At 40.0% G+C, this 18,544-nt stretch overlaps 1 protein-coding gene across 1 annotated transcript in view; it reads right to left on the reverse strand.

The window, feature by feature from the left end:
• ATP2B1 (ATPase plasma membrane Ca2+ transporting 1) overlaps positions 1-18,329 on the reverse strand; it is a 59,109-nt gene extending 40,780 nt beyond the window's left edge. Inside the window, exons 1-2 of the mRNA XM_040063584.2 lie at positions 18,105-18,329; positions 13,429-13,644 (exon numbers count right to left, since the gene is read on the reverse strand). The gene's annotated coding sequence lies outside the window, so the exon portion shown is untranslated. The remainder of the gene's footprint in view (positions 1-13,428; positions 13,645-18,104) is intronic.
• Positions 18,330-18,544: the final 215 nt, after the last annotated feature.

Here is an 18,544-nt window from a genome sequence, read left to right on the forward strand (position 1 = left end):
TCTTTTATGCTAATATCCATTTATGCAGAGCAGTAGGCTTTTGACTGTGATCATGCTTCATGACATCAAAAGATGCAAAAAGCTCTTTAGATTTATGAGCCTTCAGGCAAAAGGCAAAAGTCCATTCTTACCTGATTTTCCTTGTATTCAGAAAACTTCAAAAGAAATTTAAAATTAGTCTTAAAGCTACTAGGTAATATTTATGCCTATGATATTAAGCCTAATTACTTCCATAAAGTCACTCTGCATAAAACAAATTCCTTTTTATTAGAACAGTAGAATTAACTTAGGTAAAGTTTTAAGGCTTTTTTTGCTACTTTGGACTAGCTTACTGCTATGTATAAACAGTACCACAAAATAGTCTATATGCTCATAATCTATATGCTCATTGAACCGTAAACAGGTAATATACAAACTGTGATATTATTTATGATCCTCAAAATCACCATCCTAACCAAGCAAGGGTCTGGAATGTAAGAAAAATAAAACAAAGGCCTCAGGTCTGGTCACCCATCTCAATAAGCCCACACTATGATGCTAAATTGGATATATGTTTTGTCCTCTTGTGGCCAAAGTTTAAGAAACTTCCCTCTTGGCCTGTAGCAAGCCAGTTTGAGAAGCTTCATTTCCAGATTTTTCGCAAGCCTTCTGGAAATAGCAGACCACAGTATATATCTTTATCCTTAAGCCCTGAAAGAGCCTTACTTCTTCAGAAATCTATATTTTGAAAGTGATGCTAGCTTCCCTTGAATGTTGTTAATTCCTGTCTGCCAGAAATACACCAAATAAACTGTCTAAAAGAGTCATTCTGAGAAAATCCCTTTCAAAAATTGCAACTATGTTTGTCGTCTTCTCTTCCTTAGGACCCTTCCCTAAGGGTTTTTTATTTCAAACATCATAACTAATACATACTTGAGGAGCACTTTGACAAATACTTCACAACTTTGCCCTTCCTGCTGCTTATGGCAAGAGATTCAGGTGTCCTTTCTGTTTGTGGTTTGTTTTGTTTATTTGGTAACGGGTCTTTTTACATCAATATTTGAATTTTAGAATCCAGCGTATAGCTTTGCAGAAATACAGGAGTGAAATCTCTTGTGAAATTCTTTATTATGATTATACTGGTCTTACCTTTAGCTCTTTTTGATAAGTTTTAAGAGCTTAGCTCACTAATCCATTCTACTGGGCCTCTACTTTCTGGTACAGTGTAAGAAGCATATTCAGTAGGTTTCACCTTGGGATATTATCTGACGTATTTTACAGCTTAGTAAGGCTACATATTGCTTTGTCCTTCAGGGACATCTCCAATTTCAAAACTACTCTTTCCTCATGATAATACTTCTCCATCTCTCTGAAGTTTGACACCCACTTGAAGGCTAGGTTGTCATGCTGCCTGCACTGTCAAGACTTCTGGCTACTCCAAACTTTCTCATTTATGCAGGGTTGGTTGCTGGTCTGAGATTGTTTTACACACACTGAAGCATTACTGCAACCTAGCTATTGGCACATGTCTGCAGAATGATGGTAAATTGACTGCTCTGTGATCAGTACACATATGACAATCCCAAGCCCACTATCCAATATAAGATAATAAATACTTCTCTCAGGAGTTTGTTTCTTTAACATAGACAGGGAATATATAACCAGTGATAGTAGACAGAATATACAAAGCTGAGATTCCCATCACAGCATGTTTTAACTCTAACAAAGCAGCAAATCTGTCACATCCTCAGGTAACCAAAGGTATGGCTATGCTACAGTGACATGGTGTAACACTCCCACTCACAGAGGTCCTGAAGCAGCTCTCTCATTTGACATGAACAACAGTGCAATGTACACCCGCCACCCTTCTCCTTTTGCACTGGGAAAAGCCATTGACTCTGCCAACTGCATTAATGAAGAAATAGAGTATGGGAGGGCTGCTGTTGCAACAGCCACACAGGCAACCCTGGGTCCAGAACGCACATTTCTTGTGTGCTTTTCTTCTCTTCTTTACAGCACCTCAGTCACTGAGAGAAGGAATTCCAGTTTGGGTCCTGCTCTAAGTCCATCTCTCGTGGGATATACAACACTCCAAATGGTTTGGGCACTTCTTCCTTTACTAATGCTTTTTTCTTCTTTTCACTGCTCTTGCTTTCTCCATGTATTTCCATGAGCTTTAAAAACAATTTTTTTCCTAGCTATGAAATCTGCCCCTCTTCAGGATCCAAGGACCAGGAAAGCACCATGCCATGTTCCCATGCCTCCACTCTCCTACTAGCTCTGATGGTAGCCATGCATTTCATGGCTCTACATCTGTGAGTGGGATACTTGTAGCCATGTGATGCAGAAAGCTGTCATCCAAAAAGGATCTCCCCCACCTCAGTGAAAAAATTTAAATAGCATTTCTACTGTCCGAACAAGTTTTCCCACAAGACACCAGGAGGGGCTTATTTATTTGTAGAAGTCATACAAGCAATGTGGATATGCTAGCTTAAGGGAAAAGATACACACTTAGCTAATGCTAGAAGCATCTTTATCATGGAACTATATGGCTGCAACCTTTAAGATAACATTAAATCTCCCTTCAAGGAAAGGTTCCTTTTTCCTCTGTTATTTCAAGTTGTAGTGGGTTGAGCAAAACCAGGACACAAGTCAAGTGACCTGCCACTAAACAAATAGCATGGTACATCACTTTTCATTGAAAGGCAGACACTGTTTGTTCGGACTGAACAGCAAATTCACCTGTCACATAATGGCTCAAGCAGATTTAGTAAACTTAATTAATGTCTCAGTTTTGGTTGGCTATATAAAATTGCCATACAAATGGGTTATGTGCAATTAATAATCACAGCTTCATTTCTGAAGTATTCAGTTGTGAAGCACTTTACTGTGCATAACTCTTTAGGTTTCTGAGATTACGAAGACATCAGTGCTTGATTAATTAATTAGAAAAAATAAAGCAACTCAAGAAAAATGCAAATAAAACCATGCTTCATTATAGTATTTATAAGTCACACAGAAAAGGAAATCCCTTCTCCAGTTTCCCATAAACCAAAGGACTTAAGTCTTCGCTATCATCAGTGGATCCTAATGCACTTTTCAGACAGCTCTGCTCCCAGTCTAATCAGCAATCATTCAAATTATGAGGGAGCTAGGTGTCTAATTTAGCTCTGGCACAAGTCCCCCAGGTAGGGAAAGGCCATGCCTTGAAGAACTACACCTCAACCAGCTGAACCTACTCAGTGCTGAGGATCAGCTATTGCATTCCCTTCACTCCCCTGCCCTATGAAAGAACAACGCTAGCAGAACTGAAAGTAGTAAACCAGCAGGCACTCAGGTGCCTGCCTGGAGCATAACTACCTTTGGCATACACAGCAAGGTGTCAGTCTTCTGAGAAGGTAGCTCTGAATCCTCAGTAGCAATTGCTGGTTTAAAAAGCTTAATATTTGGCCTTCCAAAAGATGGTATCTGGATTGAGAGCCTAATGCATTTAGCACAGCTAAATGCTCATAGTTCAGCTACAGCTGACCCTCAGGGCTAAGAGCCTACCCACCCATGAAGACTACAGGTCATCATTCTGCCTCAGCAAAGTCAGAAATATTTTTTTCCTTCTACACAAAGCTACTCCCCACAAGTGTTTGTTTTACAGTGGCACATTGTAACAGTGTGTAACTTTAGCAATCATTCTGTTTCTAGTGATACCAAAAGCATACAGTATCTCTGAAGAAAGGGAGTTGGGAAAGGCACTACATCAGCTTCTCCACTTGAATGACAAACTTCAAGCATCTTGCTGAATTTGTGCACATTATCACTGCTGATGGCACAAATTCCTTAAACAACATGATTTGTATGTTCAGCTCATGGCTTCCAACAAACTTCTTTAAAGGACCAGCACCATTCCACATCTGACTGTATCACGCCTTGGCTCAGCATGAGATTATTCACTATACAGCTGAGTAGGGGCTCACAGACCAATTCTTGTTAAGTCAGAAACCAACTATATTTTTAAACTAAACCCTGCAACTCACAAATTTCTCTTATGCAGCATGCAGGTAAAACAGAGTAAGACAAGAGCTTCCTCTAGCCAGAGGCTAGCAATACTCAGTGAAATGCCTGTTTCCCCAGTGGAGGGAAGTGACTGGGAGGATCAGGCATCATGAAACAAACAAAAAATGATGCAGCACCATGAAGCAAAATATAACACGAATTAACCGAACTCCCACAGTTAGGGACTCAGTCTTTCTGAAGGTAATTTTTTGGAGATTGCTTCTCTGTTCCTATTGCTCCACTTTCCTAAGCAAACTCCTGTATCACTGTTTTCCTCAAAGCATGGCATCAGCTGGTTCCTCAGCACTGCAATTTCAATAGACCCTTAAGCTTGAAGGACACCTAACATTTGGAGAAGACTACTAAGAAGCAGCTGTGCTAGGACTGTTCTCCAAAAACTTCCTTTTCCATCTCATTAACGATGATTTATTTAATTAGTTTGTCAAAGGAAATATAGAGAGAAGCCATCCGAAAACCTCTGCATTATTTTAGTAGCCTTTCAAAACAAAAACCAACCAACCAAAACAAAAAACTCCCTACTCGATGTAGACAAGACTTCTAAAAAACAAGTGTAAGTATGAAATCTGCTAGTAACAAGTAGCAGACTTATTCGCACTTTCAGACCCGAGGCAAGGAAAACACTGGTAAGGAAGATGAAGCGAAACTTAATGAAAAGTCCTACACAGTGAAAACCAATCATACACCTAATTTCAAAGTTGTTATGAATTGGCTTATTTAAGTTATACACAAATTCAAATCTGTACACCATGACAAGCAGATTGACAGCCAAGTTCTACCATGGTCTCTAACCTATTAACATCTTAGCTTGATTTTACTTCCATTATTTCATAACATTTGTTTTCCAATTCCTCTTTTTCTCAAGGAAAGGGATGCTTTAAGAGAGACAAAAGTTTATACCAATGGACTCCTAAATCTTCTTCATGTTTATTCAGACACAGCAGCACAGCTTATAAACAATGTTCCCAGTTCACCTTCAGAAAAAAAACCACAAATTATACTGAACATTTATATGTAGTTTTGCATGTTGCACTCTGATTTGTCACCAATAGCTAAGTAGCTTGCTCTAGATTACTAATAGCATGGTGCTAGTTAGCGTGTCATGCCCCTGCTACAGAAGTCAGATTTTTGCACATGTATCCACTGCCTTTGAAATCTTCTGCTCTAACCAATACAGCATGAAATTAGGGAAGAGGTTGGTTCATTCAGGTTTTGTTTGGGGGTTTTTTGTTTTGGTGTGGTTTTTTTTTTTTTTTTTTTTTTTTTTTTTTTTTTTGTGGTGGTGGTGGTGGAATAACTAATTTTGTTGGTATTTGAATAGTTGAGAGTACTTATCTAATAAAGGAAGTCAGCAATGTGATCAAGGAATATACAGTCAGAATCCAGAATCCAACTATGTGTAAAAGAACAAACAATTTTAGGCAGTTACATAGCTGTCTGTCAAAGTCACAATCTAGTCTGACATGTGATGCTTCAGACACTTAATTAAGCTAAACAGCTTTCAAGACAGCTTTCTTCCTTAAAACTGAAAAAGTAAGTAGTTACTAAAACATTACCTTGTTGTTGAGCAATTTTTATTAAAAAAAGCCATCAGCTGTCACAAAGTATTTTTCACAGAGCAAATATTTTCAAGTATTTAAGCCATTATATCACAGCAAAATTGCCCACAGGAAGCCTAAACCAAGCTATTTTATTATTTTAAGATATCTTAAGATCAGGGTTCTCTGACTTCTTAATTTGGAGATTTCTGAAATTTCCTAAAAGAATGATGCATTTTCCTTTGCATGGAGAATTACTGTTCTTGTTTGACAAGACCAGGGTTGAAGGCAGACATTGCTAAGCTAAATTTAATGGCCTATATTATGGAGGTCCACAAGTTTTTGTTTACTTGTCTTACATGACTATTAAAATAGAACTTTGGATGTTAAAAAAAAGTATTGAGCATGGCAGTAAAACTCTGAATTCTGATCATAAGCCAGGTCACAGGGATAAACTTCAAGAATTTAATCTACAATAGGAGGGGAAGAAGAGCATATTTAGTAGGGGAACGCCCTTGCTGTGAGAAGATGGCTTGTTCTAACCTCTGTGTGAAGGTCTCGGCAACTGTCTGTTTTTTTGCAGCCAAACAGTCCCTTCTCAATAGAGCAAAATCTGAAGACATCTGCAGACAGCCACAGGCACACCCAAAGGGAAATTCAACAGAAGGAACTACAGTGGCTGCACTGAATTCTTAACTGAGTTTGCACAGTAGTTTGACTGTTCTGGAATATTTAACAGTTATGAATTATACAAGTGAAGTGTCAGGACAAAAGACTGTTTTCCAGGAAATGCATCTTGCAGGGTCAAAAATCCATAAAATCTCCTCAGACTTCACAACCAGGAGCCAGACTCCACGTCACAAGGCTCAAAGGTTCTTGTTCAGAGATGTTTTGAACTAGCAAATTATAAAAAGGCAGTTTGGTTTATTATTCCACTTATCTGGTTACTGACCAATATATTAGGGTGGGTTACCTTTTTGGTTCTCTGAAACTGTTAAATTGTCACTGAATTCCACAAACTAAAACCAGTATATAATAGCATAATAATAATATCAGAAAACAAGAACACAGAATAAACTAGATTGACATGTAAAGATGCCTATTGACTTTTAAGTGCAATTGTTTAATTATGTTCATATCTATATATACCAAGACTTTGTTCAAGCCCAAACTTCTTCCATTCTGGCTGAGAATTTTATATTGATTATCTCTTCACATGGAAAGAAACAAGCAGTCTCAGAATAAGCAAATAAATATTTGGCACTCTATGAAAGTAGGTAAGTTTTCTTCCTCAATGTGAAGGGGAAGCTTCTAATAATCACAGCTCGTCATGTACATATAGAACACAATACCTATAAAAGTGGAGCTAAGATGTATAACTAGATGTACAAGTATTTTAATGGATAGCCCCATCCAATTGTTGATACACAAAAACAGATCAGACTACAATTACAAAGGTATATACAACACCGGTGTTTACCATTATAGCAGGAGATAGCATCTGAGACACCTGATTAGCTTTCAGCAACTATTTGTTGACCCATTTTTCAGGAAAATCCCTCTTCTATTCATTAAACTTATCTTAACTCAGAATTACACACAGGCATATTTGTAAGAGGTGCTATTCAGTATTTAAGCTCACAAAAGCTACTTTTGCAGAGCCAGCAGAGGGAGTACAGACATCATTTTACTTATCAGCTGTGAAAAAGATACCTTGTAAGAAAGCACTAAAAGAGCTGTGGCTGCAAATCGAATGCACTTAGTTTAAAGCATGCCAAGAACTTCCTTGTCTTTCATAGACATGTATGTCAGGGGGTAGTAGAGTTGGTGTTTCGTTTCTGATCCTCAACCACCTGTCGTATCTTAAGTCTCATACCTGACAAATGGCAGGAGCAACTCTAACAGTACTAACAAGTACCATCATAAAGTATGTTTCATATGCATTAAAAAAAAAAAACCCAAAAAAAAAAACCACCCCCACGCAAACAAAAAAACCTCAACAACCAAAACCATCATATAGCTGCAACTCAAGTTTTTATTCCTAATGATTCTGCTGTTTCTCAGTTTCTGACAAATTAAACCCTTTTCATTGTCCATTTCTTAGAAAACAACCTCATCTGGAAGATAAGCTGAAAAACTCACAGTTCAAGACAACCTCAAGCAAAGGAGCCAGGAAGTCACATAGGAGTGTTGGACTAGAAGGTAACAAACAGTAAACCTTTCTGTTGATATTCACAGAGGCACACACCTCCTGGCAATTCTGGTTTTACACAGCGCCGGAGGCAAGAGCTTTGCTGCTTTATTTAGCATTTCCATTGATCAGCCTGCTTTGGAGTTGACAATTATGACTAAATGGTGTTGACACAGTGGCGGCTGCGGAAACAGCTTTGGAAAGAGGAATAAGCTTTGAGCAGGCAGATTGATAGCTTGTTGCCATCTCATGGAGGTGAACCCAAAACTTGAAGCCAACATGAGGCAACATACCTTCCTGGCAAAAACTCCACAGACATCCATGTTTTTTAGTCTACAAAATTGACTGGAATTTTATTTTTTTCTTAAATAAAGTCTGCATTGCTCAACCTGTTGGTATGAGGCTAAGCTCATATAAAATTCTTTCCAATCTTAAGCATTTATCAAATAATTTTTGGGTGGCTATTTCTAAGTTTCACTATTTAGAAGTCTGTGTATGAGAAATTCATACAAGTGCAATAAATGCCTTTGTCTCAAAGTTTCCTCTAGAAGAGCAGCAAAACACTCCTCCTCCCAAAAAAAAAAAAGATAAATTTCCATCATCTTAAACTTCACATGAACTTTAAAAAAGCTTTGACAACTTGAATCATTAGATTTTGATTGCTACCTACTGAAGAAGAATGTGCCTGTAGCTACATAATTTAGCCTTCACTTCTTTCAGGTTTTAAAAATAGAAGCAACACCCTTCAGCAAATTAGATGGCTGTTTCTTCTCCCCATCTACAAGAAAGTGGTGTTCATTTCTCAGCTTCGTTTTCATGTGGCAGATTCACAAAATTAGTCAGTCAGAGTGGGCTGAACTGGTTCCCATCTTACAGAGCTTACATGATATTTTATATCTGACTAAAAAGTTTCACCCCTATAATGCAACAAAGCTATCTCACAGTTTTGCTGTTGAAACTCAGAGCTCCTGTAATGTTCTCCATTTGTGTGCTGTGCCTGGGTGGTTCCCACGACTCCGGCTAGGCTGCTCGATATGTTTTATACAGAGCAACTGCAACAAGGAAAGCCATGCTTCTTTCATCACAAACATGGTAATGATCAAGTATGAGCATACCAACCACTCTGTTCATCCCTTACTTCCCCACCGCATTATTGCAGTCTCTTCTGACAACAGTGAAGTTCCTGCAGGTACACTAAAAGCTTATACAGATAGTAAAAATGCTTTTTTTACCAGGCAGAATGGATATCTAATCAGACCCACCACACAGATAATCCAATGCCAGTGCCACCTCAGAACATGGCACAGAACTACCCTGAACCTGCTTGAGTGAAACAAATATGAAACCATATTTGCAGGAAATACAGCACCAATTCTAATTCATCCGGCAACTGGAGCCTTGCTAAGCTCACAACTAACCATGTTTATAACACACTTTACATTTGAGAGGCTGACATTAGGCTTCTAATCAGGAAGTTAAGACACATGATCCATTTATATAAAGTAGGGTGTGGTGGAAAGGGTTGAAAAGCCCCTTGAAACATGAGCATTCTTCCTCTTGGTGAAGCAAATTCCACAGAATTTTACACTTTAGAATTACTACAGGTGCCTTTAAGAATCTATAGTGGCTTGTTGTCTCAGTTTTTAACCTGAAACCCTTCCATTTAGTACACAGATGAACAACTACTAATTCTAACATTAATCACTCCCCAAGATTTAGTACTTCAATAATTGGAAATAGACAGCATGCAGCAGATGCAAGAGCTTTTTTAAAAGCCACTGTTGAAATTGTGCTCTTCCCCATCACCTGTTTTCACCATCTGAAGGGTCTGTCTCAAATTCTGAAGCCTGTGCACATTTCATGGCTTAAAACTTTACATTCCTTCCATCATATGCAAGATTCACCAGACCAAATGGGAACACCTATCTCTAAGGTAGGCATTTCAGGTGCTTTTTGTAAATAGGCAATGGAAAAATTTAAACATATACATCAAAATATTAAATTTAGGCACCTAGGACATGATCTAAAATTTAGGCACCTAGGACATGATCTAAAATAGTCACACAAATCTCATCTTAGATGCACTTGTGTCGCTTCAGCAACAGAACCAGCCCAGAGTGACTAGTTTCAGTTTTTTAAGACGCTTATGTAAGTGGTCAGGATTGCTCTGCCAAAGTTAAGCACAGGCGGCTGGGCTGAACTCTCATATCAAGCAGCTGCATTACCATGTCAGAGCAAGAGGAAGGATGTGGCTTCACAGTTAAGTTTGGGAATACCCAAGCCTCTGCTACTGCCAGTAGGTACAGCCCTGCACCAGCACCGCCACTCACCTGACCTCAAGGTCAGGGGACAGCCCTAGATGAGAACCAGCAACAAGGAAAACAGCAGCAATGCCAGTGGGTTCCTCCTGAAGGTCACACAGGGACAGGAACTGCTCCTTCCAGCCAGCACGGGCCTCATCAGCCCAAGTCAGTCATGGAAGCTCTTCTCCACACCCCCACTCTCATCCTGGGAAAAAGGTGAGCCTAGCTGCACCTTCCTTGCAAGGCCCCACTACAGACCATCACCAGGGTCCCTCTTCAGCCTTACCCTTTCCAGCTGAAGCAAAGCCACCTCACTCTACTTCTCCCCCCACACTGCAGGACGGCCCCTCATTGACCGTCAGGAGAGGTGCAAAATAAGGCACCATTTTTGGATGTGGCCTCACAAGCACAACTAAAGGCAAACCCCACTGGTGATGCTCTTGCTCATGCTGCCCAGCATGGGCCCGTCCTTGCCAGCACAGGAGAGCCCTGCAGCTGGCTCAGGCTCCCTATCCTGCAGGATGGCCAAGACCTTTCCTACAGGCACAGGTGCCAGCCAGCCTCAGCTCTCCTGTTCATCCTCACTCTCAGAATCTAGGCCATGCAGTAGCCCAACCATCAAGTCACCATTTTCAGCTACTGCTAAGTGTGACTGTGAAGAGGAAAGCCTGTCAGAAGTGTTTTTACTTTGTCAGCTCCGTAATGCTCAGGAGGGGCCTGCTCCCCATCAGGAGCTTGAAATTGGCCTGCTCACCAATTGCTGCCTCAAAGTAATATGAATTAACTTTGTTCAGTTCAAAGCATTTTGCCCAGGGTTATATATGCAACCTTACTCTCCATACTAATTTCTGTAGCCTTAGTTTTGACTGTCAATAGAAGGCAAATATAAAGCTTTGAGCCTATGCAAATTCAGCATTGAAGTTTTAGAATGAGCACGGAATTTTTGAATTGTTCCCCTATCAAGAATGTTACAACTATTTTCCCAGAAAATAAGAAGTACTCTCCTCAAGCATACATCCCTTGTATTTTTCCATCTGGTAAACCAATTTCCTGTGTTAGAAGGTAGCACAAAACAGTTTTAGGTGTCAGATTTCGCACAACCAAGACAACTTTTTCTAAACCATTTTTGCTAATATGGTTTGAGAAGCTGCTGTCCAGTGCCTGGCAACACCAAGATCAACAAGAGAAAAAGAAAGCCATACACAAATTACTCATTCACGAGAAAGAGTTAACATGTACCACTGCTTTATATACTGGTATCTAATTTTGGATGTGTGTGTTTGTACCGAAGTCTTTTGAAAGGTTCCTATAACCTGGTATGCATTGCAGAGTGGGTGATTATATGTGAAGGATAATGCCACTCAATGTGCCTCCACTACCAGTAAACAACACACATACACACAAATCCAGAAAAAGAGGCCATGCTTTCCTCAAATCCCAGAGAATTTAGTCCTTTATTCCCAAATCTCTTTCAAATCACTTTAGAAATACAGCTCTAGTTTAGGAACAAATCCTTAGATCTGCAGTAACCACAACAAGATCTACCTAATATCAAAATGCATCTGAAAGCAGACTGTGTGAAGATGTCAAGATGTTTCACTACACAATGCAAGCTCATTGCAGAATAAGAAAAATCACTGTCAGTGTTAACAACATGGATTTGAGAGCAGAAGTAGATGAACACATGCTGAAATTATTTGCATTAGCAATAAAGCAGAAGTAAAGCAGTTGCACTAGCAGTGGTAAAGCACCTTCCTCACTCTCTCCAGCTGTCAGTCTCAACTATGCGTATTTGAAAGCCACCTTGTTATGAATGGGCTAGGAGACCAGCTCCAAAACGGTTTCAGCTTTTATTAAAAAAAAATAGAACAGCCTTTATTAAAAGAACAGCTGGGGGGGAGGAGGGTGGCAGCGCACACTGCTGCTGCTGCCACGACGACTCAGAGGAGGAGGCAATCAGTTCTGTCTCTGCAGGGCAGATTAAATCATTTCATGTTTCATACAACCTCAACTGAGTGAGGCTGGTAGACACTGCTCTAATTTAAGTGTTGGTTTGTACTATGTTCCATAGGCTACATGAAGTTCTGCACCAGCTTCATTCCCAAGTGAAGAAAAATTGGGAGATCCAAGCAACATGAAGCAATTTGAAGTATAATATCAACACCGATAGCAGTAGCACTTGGATGAAAGTGAAAAAAACTCCTGTTCAATATGCATATTAAGATCCTGATCTACTATCTACTAGATCTAAATAGCCAGAAGAGATTCAGAAATACCACCATTTCCCAAACAGTATAAGGGCTAACCATACCTACCACCTTTTCCACCCACTTATTTTTACTATCTACTCAGTCACCTCTATGTAAAATTATCAGAAAGCAAGTGTGGATGCTCAGACAACACAACAAACACAATTTCTTTTCTTCCACTGTAGTATCAGAAACCACCTAGGCAAGTAGTTCTGTGTTTCAACCCAAATATACTTCTATGGAACACCGTTAGTTGAAAACTGACACTCAAACCACTCTCCCATCTACAGTCAAAACAATAACTTCAAGTTCTCCCATATCAAAAGGTTAACACTCTCCAGGGTAAGGTTTTACATGACTGCTGCACAAAGAGGAACATTCCCAACCACCAATCCAAAGATTTGTGTTGCTTTCCTCATGTGAGCCTCATTCTCACCTTGGAGAGACCAGTTTGCGCACAAAGATTGTGTAACAAACCATCTAGTGGTGCACTGTAGTAGACTCAAAGTGGCAGAGATGGCACAAAGGAGGGGGGAATTAATGCAGTTAGCCTAAGATGGTAATGAAAGGAGCCATGAGGCCACCTCAGCCAGTCGGTGAAACTTGGCACTCACAGTCACAAGCCAAATAGGCAATTACAAATAATGCTCTCTCTGTCCTCAGTCTCTTGGATTATGCTGATCATCCAGCAGCTGAAGAAGGCCATCATAAAAGTCTGACAAAACTTTGGAATATTAAAAAAGCATCAAACATATTAACAGAAGTGATTAACAAATCTTCTCATGGGGTCTTAAGAGACTTATTTCTTGAAACACCTACCATACAAAACCAAATGTTTTCCAAGTGTTTGGACAGTCACACCGACCATCTTTAACTTCTTGGACACTCTACAAATATTCTTTTTAAAAAGTGTGCTGTAGCCACAAGATTTCTTTCTTGCTAGTGGCCTAAACTCTTATTTCAATAAAGACCATAGCACTGTGGTTATTTCTTCCTACAGCGGAAAAACTCCATCAAACACAGCTAGTGACTCTTCCTCCTACTCCCCTTATGGAGTCACCAGTTGTTTTATTTAAAATCTAGACAGAAGCCAAAATACTCACCACAACCAACACATCCTTGTATTTGCAGAGACAAAGGGGCAATCCTGAAAGATCCATGGAGACAAGCCACCAGTCACCGGTCAAATAACAAGTGCAAATAAGTTATACGATTTCTACATAAGGGCACATCTGTAACACTCCAGCAAAGAGCACTTGGTTTTTCTTTCACTGGTGTATGTAACATAAAGGTGATTAAGTTCATCTTTGATTCAAAATCTGAAAATTAATTAATATTCAAGTTTTAATGAAGACATAAGCAGAAAAAGAGCACACCACCATAACCCTTGAGGCACACATCCCAGAAGTTGCTTAAAGCAGAGTGGGCTGAATCATCTTTCCTGTCTTGAGTTGGGGTTTCTTGCTATCAACTATGCCGAGTATGGTACATCCTGGGCTTCCTCTGACCAGACACTGTACACCAAGTGGTGAGAAAGCAATAGCGCTGTTTTCCCTGCTGCTACCTTATCTTTCTGTGATTATAAGGGCACAAGGGTAGCAGATTACAAATGATAGGGTCCCAGAAATGTGTTTTAAGAACATGGTGCTTCCTGTGCTTACTGGGAATTAAGGCAACATCCAGCTCATACACAATATTTAAAAAAAAAAGACATGCAAACCACTGAAGTCCACTGTAAATACCAGGCCATGCAAAAACTTACAAAGCAGCATCAGATTATAGCCAACAAGAAGCCAGGTCTACCCCTAGTGCTGAGACCAGTCATGCTCTAAGTGGCAGAACCAGCCAGACTTAGTGGCCAGCACCAAAGTTTATCAAGTGTCACCCTCAAAATGCATCTGTGCACTCTCTAACTGCACAGTACAGTTGCAAACACCAGTAAGGAGGAATAGATTTTCTTTCTCAGTCCATTCCCCTTCAAAGGCAAGGGGCAGATGTTATTTGTCTACTTTGTAATAGCAATTACATATTATCTCTTACTGGACAAAAAAATAAGTTATATTTATTTTCAGATCTATTTCTGATTTCTTTTTTAAATGCCTCCTATATTTTTCTTAAATTTCTTCTCCCACAAGACCTTTGAAAAACCAACAGAGAAAGCTTCATACCTACTTTGCAATTTGCCAAAATTAAACTAATAACACCTCCTGCTGTCATCTGTCAGTTAGAGTAAGATTTATAAGTGGCAGCAGAAATAATTTTCATAATGTTTACTGGAATATCAATAGCTTGAACAGACGGATCCTTCAAAGACACTGCTCATATCAAGTAAAATCTGTCATGAAAAGTAGAAATTCATTTTAATTAACTGTATTTGAAAGCCTGATAATTTAAAAATAAAAGACAAACTGGACAATACCATGTGTTTGTATGGAAATTGCGTTCTGTGTGAGAAGTTGCAACTGTTCCAAGATGGATTAGTCTAATATTTTGCTTGTTTATTTCATTGTATATTTCACCTCCTGGAAATCCTCCTTCCATACTGCTCATTATCATTGCTTACATCTTTTGTGTGAAACTGCTGAACACTTTTTTTTTTTTTTTTTTTACATACATTAATATGCAAACCACGTTTGGAGGGCTTCACAAACAAAAAAATTCTTACTTTTTTATCACTCTGCTGTTCAATTAATGAACACGGTCTTTTCAGCTAACTGAAGCCTAAGTTAGGAGAACACAAACATTAGATATTGAAAAGTGAAGTAATCCAATCTTTATAAAGGCAAGCTATTTTGGATTAAATTAGTAAATCTTAATGCTTGTGAGAAACACCCATCCTCTACACAAAGCATCATAGGTTCACTTCTCTTTTTCGAACCAGCAACAGTATCACCTTGTCTCTCCTGCCTCCCTTGTGCTTCGATCTGTTAAACTTTGCAAGAATAAAAATGCCTTCAGAGAAAATGTAACGTTTGACTAAAAAAAGCCAAAAAAAATCTGCTTGAGACCATTGCACACGCTCTAGAAAGCCAGTAGGCAAAGCTAATCCTAGCTTTTTAGACACAATTCTGCAACTCCTAGATTTTATCTAGTTTTTAATTAAAATACTCCATAGAGAAAGATCCTTATCTCCTTGACTACAACTTTTAACAAGTATTATTATTACTTATTTTAGGACAAGTAGAAAACACTAGAAAATACAAATTTAAGACTATTAGTGCAATTTTATTGATCCTTTTGTAATAAAGTAAGCATGCATTTCTATAACAGAACAGAGATCTCTTACAGAGTCAAGAAGTTTTCCTTATTTCTCAAAAGATATTTATTTTTAAATCCCCAGGACTAATCATAGCTGTTTGTTATTCTGCATCAAATTTTGTTAACTGAAATAAATAAAAAATGTATCCCTTTTTGCACTAGTATTATTTTCCCTTTAAAAACAGAAGAGAACATCTATAAAAATAACGAGTTCAAACACTGAAAGACATTACTGAGGTCACATTTCAGTGGTAAAGAATGCCATTAATATTTAGTCTACCTTAATGGAAGAAATTTGAGTTAGAAGATACTTCAGGTTATCTTGTCCACCCTCATGTCAAGGGAGACTTGCTTGCTACAGCATGTTATTGATTGTTTTGCAGGTTCATTTTGAACTTGTCAGTTAATAGTAACTTCCAAGCTCTAAAATCTTAAATGTTGGTGAATTCTTCCAAAGCATGTGTTTTTCAGGTGGCTTCAGCAGATCCAGCCTATGTTTCTTCCTTCTTAGTAATATCTCATAATTACCTCCCATTTATCACATTCATCTTTCCAAATAAATTCAAACAGTTAAAAATAAAGATAATTGTAGTAATTACTAGACCTCTGTGCCTTTGCTACAGGACACTTTCAAGCCTCTCAATTTTGTTTGAAGCTTTCTACAACACAGTTTAGAGGTTCGCAGTTTTAACAGCTGAGAGAAGTTCTCCATACTGTGGTCCACAAAAGAGTGACTTTCTAAACGAGACTCTACCTTTAAACTACAGTGGATTTTAATTTGCAGGATCACCCCCAGATTATTATATGAATATGTATTACACTAATGGGGATCCTTTCCTTGTACCATTATCTGTATGTAATCCAACTTCGTGTAGGAAACTGATACACAGTTTACTCAATGCTAATGTGACAGAAGTCTTGTTTTCTGCTTTAAATTCCCAAAAGCATTTGCTTAATATGCAGAAGTCACAGTATGTGTGCTTACAGATAGTACCTCCAAAATTCCCTTTAAAATTTGTTTTGATTTGTATTAGTTTAATAATACGCGTGGCTTTCCATGCGTTTTTCTTTGAGTGGATAGAAGTAATAAATAATGTTGCAATTTAGCACTGACATAGGAACATCGATTGGGAAAACCTGAAAGTATCTGTACACAACACAGGATTCACGTTTCCTTCAGCTAACTCAGCCTAGGTCGGTTACCATAGTCATTAGTAGGAGCAGCAATAAAACAAACCACACAATGATGCTCTTCCAGACCGAAAATTTCACATTGAAGTGTATGAATTTCTTTCCTTACTGAATTCAGTGACCACTTTTTCCACTGACACTGAGAGTTTCCATTCATTATGCCCTATGTATTAAAGTCCTAGTACATTGGAAGCTATTCCTGCCCGAAGAGCCAATAGTTCAAAGATACACAAGTTTACTTCTATTGGAATTCATGATTTGTGATGTTTGGAAGAAATCCTTGAAAAGTGCCAATAAACAGCTGAAAATGAAATGGCCCTGGCTGTAGCTACAGCTACCACCTTCTGAACACACAGTGCCATGAACCAAGGAATTGGCAAGTTATCTAACCAACACCTTTCCAAGCACTTAAACACATTATTTTAACCCAAATTCATTAGGACCCAGGAATGTTTTGGAGATGCAGCAGCTTTTTTACAGGCAGTGGTTTTCCAAGGGCACATTCACTTCACTCCCCAGGAAGTCAAGACTGCCAGCCACTAATGATGGAAGATATTTCACAAGTACAGTGAGCTTGGAACTTGACTTCTAAGAAGGGAGATGATTTGAATAGTCACCTAGCCAATCACCTCTCAAGCACTGTGAGGCGAGATACCCGCGAACATTCTCTGAATGACGGTTTCAGACACAGCATTAAGGTACTATCACCAGTTCCTTCTGAACAGACCTTGAGAAGAAAGCCTCACCAGCTGAAGTTACAAATTTACAAATGCCATACATAACAGGTATTTAAGGATTTCTGAAATGTGGATCTTTAAATGACACGGAAAAAAAAACCCGAAATTTTGTTTCCGTTCATTTCTGTCGTCACCAGCCGCTACAGTTTAAAAAGTCAAACGTAAAAAATATTTTTGTGGAATATGGATCATGCACAGCACTACATAAACGCCTATTACAGCTGAACTAATACACTGCCCCTCAGGCTGCCAACCCTGGGATAGACTAAACCACAGCTCTCCGTTCCTTAAACTCTTCCCCGGGCTTAGGCTGAGCCCCTTCCTGCCTTTCGTGAATACCACTCGCACGGGCGAAACGCGGACCGCTTTTTATGAGGTGTCCCTCTGGAAATCTAAGTCCTTCCGACTTCAGCCTTTACCCACTGACCGAGGGGCTCGGCGGGAAGCGAGGGCAGACGGCGGGGCGGACACCCACCCCACTCCGCCCCACCGCGAGCGCTGCCTCCCGCGCTCGGCAGCAGCCAGCCATCCCCGGCAGAGGCTCCAGCCCGCTCCCAAACTCACGTGGTGCGACAGCCAAAGGTTATACGCACCGCCGGGAAGAGGATGACACCGCCGTTAGAAGCGCTTCCCAGAGCGGAGGGGCCCCGCGTGGGGACAGGCTCACCCGCGGCGAAACGCCCCCGAGGGCTTCGCTCTCCGGGCACCCGAAGTGGCGCTGCATCCCTTCCTCGTCCGCGCCGGTCGATGAGCAGCTCGGCCAGGCATCGATAAATCAAACCAGCCCGTCCGCTCCGACGGAAAACTGCGTACGACTCAGCCGCGGCCAAAACCACCGCCCTGGGTGCGCGGCGGGCGGGCGAGGGGGATAGGGAGGCGGCGGGAGAGGCTGCGCGGGTGCCGAGCTCCCAGCCCCCGCGGGGCAGCGAAGTGCCCGGGATGTTGGTGTCGTGCTGCTGCAGCGGGCTAATCCCGTCTACTTAACCCGGCGGGCGGCGGGGATTGGGCACCACCTTAATCCACGGCGTGTGCG

The sequence above is a fragment of the Hirundo rustica genome, chromosome 4 (assembly GCF_015227805.2).
Source record: "Hirundo rustica isolate bHirRus1 chromosome 4, bHirRus1.pri.v3, whole genome shotgun sequence".
Classification (NCBI taxonomy): Eukaryota; Metazoa; Chordata; class Aves; order Passeriformes; family Hirundinidae; genus Hirundo; species Hirundo rustica.